Here is a 10,323-nt window from a genome sequence, read left to right on the forward strand (position 1 = left end):
TTCATCTATGTCACTCAAACAGAAAGGTAAGGGGAAATTTCAGTGAATTCCCAGTGTAATAAGTACTTCTTCCCCCGGCCTCTCCCCTTCCTCCACATGGATAAGACAAGACACAATGTTGTTAAAGCAGCAATTATCACCAGTTCCTCAGCAATTTGTATGTGATGGATGTCAGCTTCCAGGAGCAGGGATGTGTGCTGCAGTAAAACAATTTTTAGTGCTTACAACTGTTGGTAACTACTATGCAAACCTATTTTGCAGAAGATATACAAATAGCATTACTGTCATAGTCAGCTACCTACCAATACCCATCACCGTCTTCTTTTCCAAGAGTGTCCTCCTCTCCCCACTGGGTTCAATGTTATAAATACAAACTTTCTTAGTTTTTCTTAGAACTAGGGATGGTCATTTCATTCGGTTTTAGTCAATGATATCAAAGGAAAAAGCTATGTTAAGAGTTCTTGGGAAAGTTTGTTCTTCATAAAAGTAGCAGATGAAAATGTGGCAACTTACGTCCTTTCCCCATTCCTTCTGCTAAGAATGGGTGTGTAATGCCTGGAAGTTCAGCAGCCAACTTGTGATTATAGAGTGAAAAATATAACATGGAATTCAACACTCTAAGGATAATAAGATCACTTAACTTTCATTGAAAACTAATATATTTGTGTAATAAACAATTTGACTCCAATTTTGATATTTGACTACTGATAGCTTTCAAGTCCCTCCATTACTTCTCCCTTTTCAACCTGCATTTGAGAAAATGGATAAAAAGTCCCAAGTGCTGACTACTTTGGCACCAAAGAGGAGTTGAAAGTACACATGCCATTTTCTCTCTATGCTTGGTGAATTCTTATCCAAGCTTGAGTCCCTAAGCCACAAAAAGAGACAATGCAGTCTCTTATCTTTTTCTCCCAAGCCATTTTCAGATTTGCTTAGTAGCTTACTATCCTGTTCCTAGAAAGCCTCATAAACACTTTCTCATACCCTCTTTGTGTATGTGTGGTGTCATCAGATCAACATCTTATCTAAATTTTGAGTAGAGTACCCATTTTGTTCCTGTGGAGTGACTTCAATCATTGGCATTATTAACAGAATACCTGGGTAATGATCACCACTACTGAGGGTCTTTCTTCTTTTGCTTTAGCTTACTAATTTACTCTGCTGCCTGCTGGTCAACTTGCTCTTTGAGCTATGTTGCTGTCTGCTGGTAAACTTGAGCTTTCAGGTACTGTCTGCTGGAAACCTTTCTGTTGCTTCCTTGTGCTGCATTTGCTGGATTCTACTGAGCTTCTGTTATAGATTTGACTATATCAGAAGTTTCATTAACTGATGTTTAGGAACAGAATATGTGTTTGAGATCCACTTTAAAGTGATTTTGTGTCCTATGTCTCTGCCTGAACATATCTGTGTATCTCGGGTTTAACTGTTTGTCTTAATTCCAGCAAAATCAGGGATAGATGCTAGGCTCAGGAAAACAATTCTCTGCCTATGCTCATGGGTTTGTGTCTAAACCAGGTGCTGGCTCCCAATGTATAGAGTAATAAGGGAAAGTCTAATATCTTGTGTGATGTGAAGTTACACTGGGTGGTCTCATGTGAAGTAAGAATACATCATGTGGCCTGTTAAGGTCCATCCTCCTAAAACCAGGTGACTCACTTGGATCTTTCAAAATAACTTTGCTGCTGTTTGCCCTATACCTCTGTTACTAAATGATCCTGATCTACAGGACTTTAGGGAGAAGTAATTAATGCACTCCAGTGTATAACCAAGACGTTAATTTAAACCCAAAATAAGCCTGAGATATTTAAACTCTGTAAAGAAACCATTGTAATGGAGCAGGTCCCAAATCCTGATGACGCTGGTTTGAGATACTCTAAAGAGAGAAACTTATAGATATGATTATGGAGGAGAAACCACTCAAAGAATATGCAGACACCAACAAAGCAAAGAAAAACAAAACCACTTGGATACAGGAGGAGGGAACAAAACATAAAACAAAGGTCCACAATTCAAATAGTTGCTAAAAGAATTTATGAAAAAAAATAAGTGGGTGCTGATTGACTTTACAGGTTCAAAATTAACTTTAACATCTGCTGAAGTGTAGCAATTGGCAAACTTTCATAGACTTAGTAGACACTAGGTCTCAAATTAGAGTTAAACTTGCATATTCCACTAAATCTAAACTAGGTACCTGCTATGCTCTTAGAAGAGTTAGTAAACATACAAGAGAGGACAAAATCAGATATGCTTTACAATTTAAACATCAGAACAATTGCTGATATGGCTTGGCTGTGTCCCCACCCAAGTCTGAACTTGAATTGTAGCTCCCGTAATTCCCACACATTGTGGTAGGCATCCAGTGGGAGATAATTGCATCCTGGGAGTGGTTTCCCCCATAATGTTCTCATGGTAATGAATAAGTCTCATGAGATCTGGTGGTTTTATAAGAGATTTCCCCTTTAGCTTAGGTGTCACTCTCTATTGCCTGCCACCAGATAAGATGTGTCTTTTGCCTTCCACCATGATTGTGAGGACTCCTCAGCCATATGGAACTGTGAGTCCGTTAAACTGATTTTTCTTTATATATTACCCAGTCTTGGGTATGTCTTGACTAGCAACATGAGAATAGACTAATACAATTGCCTTGCCTAAATTCTCCATAGCCATAGAGCCTATTTCCCTATAACATCCTGCAATAGGCATAAACTACCCAAAGATTAATAATTTGAAATTAAATTATGCTTCTGGCACTTATAACTAGCTTGACAGAAAGGACACTCATGGCCTTTCACCCCTGATTAGATGGTAAATACAGCTCAATATAAGTTAAAAATATGTCTCCAAGGATTCAAACTCATTATACAAGATCTATGCAGAGAAGAGGTAATTTTGCATACTGCTTTTCCATCTACCAATCAAATCAAATTTGGTTTGTTCTTCAACACAGAAAGACAGACTTGTGTCTCATAATGCATTGCCACAACCTTAATGCTGTACCCCACCCATTAAGGCCTTCGTGCCCAGTATTATTTAAATTACTGACTCTATCCAATCAGTGATACTTCACAGTTATGGATTTGGCTAGTATGTTCTGTTCAGTGTTTGTTTCTGTTCAGCCCCTCAGCTGTCATTTTCCTTCAACTTCTAAAAGACTCAATACACCTTTACCCTGCTACCCATGGGTTATCTCAATTCCTGCCATCACACATAATCTTTGCACCACATCTTAATTACATTCAGTTTTCTCCTAGAGCACAGGTATGACTTTACATTGATTACATCCTCCTCCAAGGAGATTCATTTGATACACTCATTAAGAATATACAGATACTTACAAATGAGTTCAAATAAAGGGGACTGGCCATTGTCACATACATACTACAAACAACAAATGGCCTTACTACTTCAGTTTAATTCTTGAAAATTGTTTGCTCAACCAAGGGTCACTGCATCCCTGACACTGTCAACAAACAGCTATTGATCCTGTCAGTACCCACAACATTAAAGAAAAACCAACACCTTTTAGGCCTTTTTGGATTCTGGAAGCGGCATATTCCTTGTTTACAAATTTTACTTAAGTGTATAATGCTGTTACTCAAAAATAAGCCCACCTTCAATGGGGCCTCCAATGACAAAAGTCTCTATAATCTGACCAAGTTGCAATATAATAAGTACTCCCCATTAATGCCTCCAGATGTTCGTTAGGAATAGAGGCTTTAGCAACCTCCCATTATTTCCCCTATAGTTTTTCAGTCATTCATGATGGTGATAAATGCCCATGAACTTCTGGTGCAGAAAACTGTCTTGCTCAGCTCTACACTACCTGTCATTATACTGATTGCTGGTCAAACACTGGACTCTTCTGGAGCTAGAAGCTCTCATGGGTACTATCCCTGACCCTTGGTACACAACTTCTCGTTATGCCTTGGGCCATGGAGGCAGCATCCTCACTCACAGCCACTAAGACCTCCTTGTTAAAATGGAAATGATACCTACAAAATAGAGCCAAACCTTAACCCTTTGGCATAACACATCTGCAGGAGAATACGGCCTGCCCATTCCTCGGTCTCTTGATAGATGTCATAATACTGAAGGATGTCACTCCCTCCTGGACATACCAAATACCTAGTGAACTTCTTGGAAGCAACTGAGTGAACAGAAAAAGAAGTGTTAATAATTTATGGACAGTATTTCAATAATCGCATGCGATGGAGCTTACTGAAGAGTTAGCAATTTTCATCTTTTAACTAGAACATGATTCAAGTGTGAACAAATGACTGACAATGTGAGTAGTAATCATTTTAACACTGGATACATGGCCAAAAATGCGCACATTTTTAGGCTTTTAGGATACTGCCATTGGTCTGGCCATCTGATCTATCCAACAGTGGCAACGATGATTACTTATCCAAGTTGACCCCTTTGGGATAAAGAACTTCTGGAAATCACATACCTCATATTTATCTCAGATATAAATCAAAGTCACGTACATCTCTATACATACTAAATACACAAGCAAAGCCTCACCAAAACGGGGCATTGATATTGACTAAGACACACATTTCACTTAAAAAATATACAATGCTAGTCATAAACAAGACACTCAAGGGAACTTACTTCTTTTAGTGGACTCACACTACTTGTCTTAAAGAGTGCTATAGTGGCTTACTTAAATGAGATAAAAATTCAATTAAATAAAACATGACACATTTCAGTCTTCTGTCAAACATCAGGAGTGAATTGCATTAAAAACTGCAATTTTGGGGAGCCCGAGGAATGTGGATCACCTGAGGTCAGGAGTTAGAGACCACCCTGGCCAATATGGTGAAACCCTGTCTCTACTAAAAATACAAAAATTAGCCAGGTGTGGTGGCAGACACCTGTAATCCCAGCTACTCGGGAGGCTGAGGCAAGAGAATCACTTGTACCTGCGAGGCAGAAGTTGCAGTGAGCCAAAATCAATCCATTGCACTCAAGCCTGAGGGACAAGAGCAAAACTTCATCTCAAAAAAAAAAAAAAAAAAAAAAAAAAAAACCTCCAAATTTATTTTCCATGTTTGCAAGCTGAGGGCTTGCAAGCTCTACAACTTGCCCCTTCCCTTCTACCCCACATCTTGGGCAAGTTGATAAGAAAAGCAAGTGTTCCCTTTTTTGGGAGTTGGTAGGAAATTTAAACTCTGCACACATAGGCTATGTAAGCCTATGTAGGCTGTGTAAGTCATAGCCTATCTATGCATAGAAACTCTTACCCAAGTTATCCCTCCTAACCACAGTAAAGTCTAAGCCATCTCTTTTTCTTGCTCTATCAATCTCTTATTTGTCCTGTGGTGGAATCCACTCTATTTTCCCTGGAAAGCAACATTTTGTGAGTAATAAGCACTCTTCCTTTCTCAGTGCATGTGTACCATCATCAGCCTTGGCACCTGAAATTAATTGGAGCAGTGGTGTCCTTTCTACTTCTGTAGGTGTCTGCAACAGGTTGATTGTATTCTAATTCTCATAGAAGTCCCATGCATTACATAAAGTTATTATATCTATTACTGACAGGAAGAACATAAAGAAAAAAGATTAAGTGAGTTGTCCAAGATCGTATGGCAATTTTGTGATCAAGATGGGAAGTAAACCAAGAGGTCTGATGCCAGAGCTGTGCACTCAAGCTCTAACTAACTGCTTCTCAAAGTTATACATGAGTGGAAAGACAAAAAGCCAATTGCCTAGTATATCTATTTTAATATTTATCTGTTTTTTAATAGCAGGACTCTCTTCAGTTTGCCTAAGCAAAACAAATGAATGACAAGAAGTTCTGGTGCTGTGAAGGTAGAGAACATTATCAAAATAACATTGAACTATCCTGGGACGTACAAGGAGGAGAATTACAAATTAAGCAGTAGATGTTAGATTGTCTTTCAGGAATACTGTCATTAACATAACTCAGCTCCTGAATCCTAGATCCATAATTATAACCACTAGGAAGGCACTTTTATAGGATCAGTTTGAACCAGAAATCCTGGACTTAGTCAATCAACTGTGAGCTGTGGTCACATTATCCCACCATGGCAGTTGTGATTATAAACATGTGGATGGTGGATGTGTGGATAGTTTGGGGATGGTAGAGCTAAGAAATACAGTTTCTTTTGCTGTACAGAAGCTCTTAGCAAACTATCACAAGAACAGAAAACCAAACACCACATGTTCTCACTCATAGGTGGGAACTGAACAATGAGATCACTTGGACTCGGGAAGGGGGACATCACACACCGGGGCCTATCATGGGGAGGGGGGAGGGGGGAGGGATTGCACTGGGAGTTATACCTGATGTAAATGACAAGTTGATGGGTGCTGACGAGTTGATGGGTGCAGCACAGCAACATGGCACAAGTATACATATGTAACAAACCTGCACGTTATGCACATGTACCCTAGAACTTAAAGTATAATAATAATAATAAAAAATAAATAAATAAATAAATACAGTTTCTTAAAGATGTTTACAGGGTAAATAAAACAATAAGTATGCTCTGAATATGCTATAACTCATGAGCCTTTAATATGTAATTGTTTTTATGAAAGAATTACTAAGAAGTGACATCAAAAACTAATTTACTTTTTTCAGATTTCCCAATAGTAAGGCTTGAGGTATAATAAATAACATGTGTAGAGCCCTTACATAATAAATTTAATTTGATCCATTAATTAAGCTGGTATTACCTAATTAACAGATGAAGAAATTGAAACTCCCAAAGAGCAAACAATTGTGTTAGGAGTCTCCAGAGAAATAGAACCAGCAGAATATGTGTGTGTGTATGTGTGTGTGAGTGTGTGTGTGTGTTTATTATACACACACAAACATATTCATAGCAAAACTAGGAGGAAATACTCGTTAAAACTACAGTCTTTATTTCCCTAACTTGTCAAGAGGTTATGACTGATATATATAACTCTCTTCTTCCACTACCCAGTGTATTACCTATACTTTTGCCTTCAGCAAGTACCTAAGCTGGTTATTGCTCTTCACCCTTTTGGATGACCCAAATCTTTATTCCTGAGGAGTCTGGGCCATTAGTAATCCTGCCTTCATTGGGTTGTTATAGTTTTTTTATTTACCTTAATCATAAGGCACAGTACTACTACAAGCTGCCCTAAGGATTTCATGTATGCTAGACATATTTTTCTTACCTCTATAACACAGAAGTCAACTAATTTCCCCTCTGTAGTCAGAACCCATCATCCCAGCCAACACTGTAACTCCCTTCTAAGCCTGCTGACTCAGAGGCAGGGGGAGCCCAAAGTGGCCCAAAGTGACTGGGTGGTAGACCTAACTTCCAGTTTAATGAAATTGTTGTTGTGTCCTCTGGTGGGAGCATTCCTTCCTCTGAAACTAAAACCTCTAGGTCAGCAAAGCGCTTAAGGTTACCATGTAGGTCACTGTTACATCACTAGGAGTAACAGTAAATGGTGCTGCTCCCACTTCCAGTGCATTTTTTTTTTTTTTTTTTTTTTTTTTTTTTTTTTGCGATGGAATTTCACTCTTGTCGCCAGGCTGGAGTGCAATGGTGCGACCTTGGCTCACTGCAACCTCCGCTTCCAGGGTTCAAGCAATTCTCCTGCCTCAGCCTTTGTAGTAGCCGGGATTACAGGCACCCACCACCATGCCCGGCTAATTTTTTGTATTTTTAGTAGAGACAAGCTTTCACCATGTTGGCCAGGATGGTCTCAAGCTCATGACATCTGGCGATCCACCTACCTTGCCTCCCAAAGTGCTAGGATTACAGGCATGAGTCACTGCTCCCGGCCTCCATTTCCAGTCCTTGATACTTAGACCTGTAAGTCCTTGCCATCAGGGGACTAGCATCATATAATGAATGCTGATTCCTATCACATACAACATATTGGAGATCCTAGCCCAGCCCTGCAAGGTATTGTCACCTAGTTGGTGCTGTATCTGAGTCTTCAAAAGTCCATTGTACTTTTTATTTAGCCAACTGCTTCAGGATGGTGGGGAACATGGTAAGACTAGTAAATTCCATCAGGATAAGCTGGTTACCACACTTCTTTTAGTAGAGGCATTTCTTGTTCAGAAGCAATGCTATATGAAACACCATAATGTTAAATAAGTCATTTTGCTAGTCCACAGATGATAGCTTTTGTAAAAGCATTACACACAGAGGAGAAAAGTCTGTATCCAGAGTGTCCATTTCAGAAAGAACAAAACACTGGCCCCCACCGCTACTTTTTTTTTTTTTTTTTTTTTTGATGGAAGTGGTTAAATGTAATCAACTTGCTACCAGGTAGCTGGCTGATTGCTTCCACATGGGGGCCTCAGGCTCAGTGTTAGTCTGTCTTGCGAGCAGATTGGCTTGGTTAGTGGGAGTTTATGTTTCTGATCTCATGCATAAACTTCATCCCTGCCAGCAAGGCCATTTTGTTAATGAGCCCATTGGGAGATAACAGGAGTGGCTGTGGAAAGAGACTCATATTCACAGGATGTATCAGACTATCCATTTGATCGTTGAAATCTTGCACTGATAAAGAAGCATTACTTGGAGAGAATTCACATGGGATGCAAATATCTTCGTGGGTTTTTATTTAATTTTTTTTTTAGTTTCCGTGTGTGTGTGTGTGTGTGTGTGTGTGTATTTGTGTTTTCCAGTGAGGTCTACTCACAAACCTCTTTCTTAAATTTGTCACTCATTTTCCAATCATGTTTTCTCCAAGTTCTGAACCATACAGCCAACCATTGTTCACAGTCCATGAATCAGTATATAACTAGTTGAACATCTGGCTATTTTTCCTTCCAAGAGAAGTTAACAACTAGGTGCACTGCTCAAAATTCTGACCGCTGGGAGTATTTTTCTTTACTAGTATCCTTCGTGGATGTTCCAGAGAGGAATTGTAGTGCTGCCACTGTCCACTTTTGAATGGTGCCTGCATATCATTCAGAAATCTCTGTAAACCAGACCTGAGTTTCCTTATCCTCCATTAGCTGATTGTAGGGACCTCTCCATGAGGCCATAGGTAGAGACTGGGATAGGGAAGGCAGTATAATAGGAGGGGGAACTGTAGGTATTTGTGCAATTTCTTTATTTAAATTACTTGTGTTTTCAGTACCTGTGTGGGTCAGATCATATATATACCACTTTGATGATGAAGTGTTACTGTGCATCCTCAACTTTATGGCTTAGTGGGTCAGGTAATTGCTAGTTTATAATAAAGAGATCAAGTTACATGGTAACTTTAACTTGATGGCCCACAGTTAAATGTTCATTCTCTATAAGACCCAGTAGCAAGCCAAGAGCTGTCATTCAAAAGGACAGTAGTTTTCTGCAGAAAATCCCATACTTTACTCCAGAATCCTAATGTTTACTGCTTTGATTTTGCTCTCCATTATGGTAACTATGCCAGTCTTTCCTTTAGCAGTTAAGTTTCACCACTTGGCCCTTGTCATCCTGGGATCCAATTATTCCCATTGCATTTAGGTGTCCCAGTAGGAATGACCGACATTCCTACTGTGAGGTTTGGCCTATAAAAATATTCCTCACAGACTTCTGGACTCCCTGTGTGATGAGTATTTCTAAAATAACAAATGACAAATCCACTGTAATAGTCAAATCCCCCTAACTCGTTGAATCTCTTTCTGCACATGAATCCAAGGCATGTCTGTCATTTCTGGCTCACTCATGATAGTCCATCTTTTGGTCCACGTTTCAGGCAACCAACCAACTAAATGATTACAGCTCCTTCTAAGGCCCGAAGCTGCAACACTAAATTCAGAAGCTCTTCTTATTGAGCTTATGTCAATAAATACAGCCTGATCCAACTTTATTGTTCCTTTCACCATTATCTCACATCCTTAGTTGCTTTGTCTTACATGTTTTCCAGATTTCTGTCTGTATACATTAGCAAACTCAAGTAGTTCGTTTGGAGTGTGACACATCTCGTGGATCACAATTATACCTCCCTTTTAAAGGCCTGCTGAATCGTAAGCCTAGTTATAGATCTACAAGAAAGGAGGGGTAGTGATGGTGGGTCCTGAGAAGAATCAATATTGTTTTACACGGCACCTTTATTAATGGAGGCCAATACAGTTTCCTCAGGAAATGCAGTGTTAATCCCCTCAGATGGATGTGGAAAGGCTGATACCACTGTGATCGGAGAAGCAGACATCTCTGGGTGTGGGGATGACACTGCCCCTGATATATGGAGAACACTTCTGCTGAGTGTGGGGAGATCTCTTATACTGCTAAAGAAAACTTACAAGAATTGAGAAGCTCAATAGCTCCAGTTTCATCAGGATCTTTCCACACTTCCCCATTCCAATTTACA

Source organism: Papio anubis, chromosome 3 (assembly GCF_008728515.1).
Source record: "Papio anubis isolate 15944 chromosome 3, Panubis1.0, whole genome shotgun sequence".
In the NCBI taxonomy this organism is placed as follows: domain Eukaryota; kingdom Metazoa; phylum Chordata; class Mammalia; order Primates; family Cercopithecidae; genus Papio; species Papio anubis.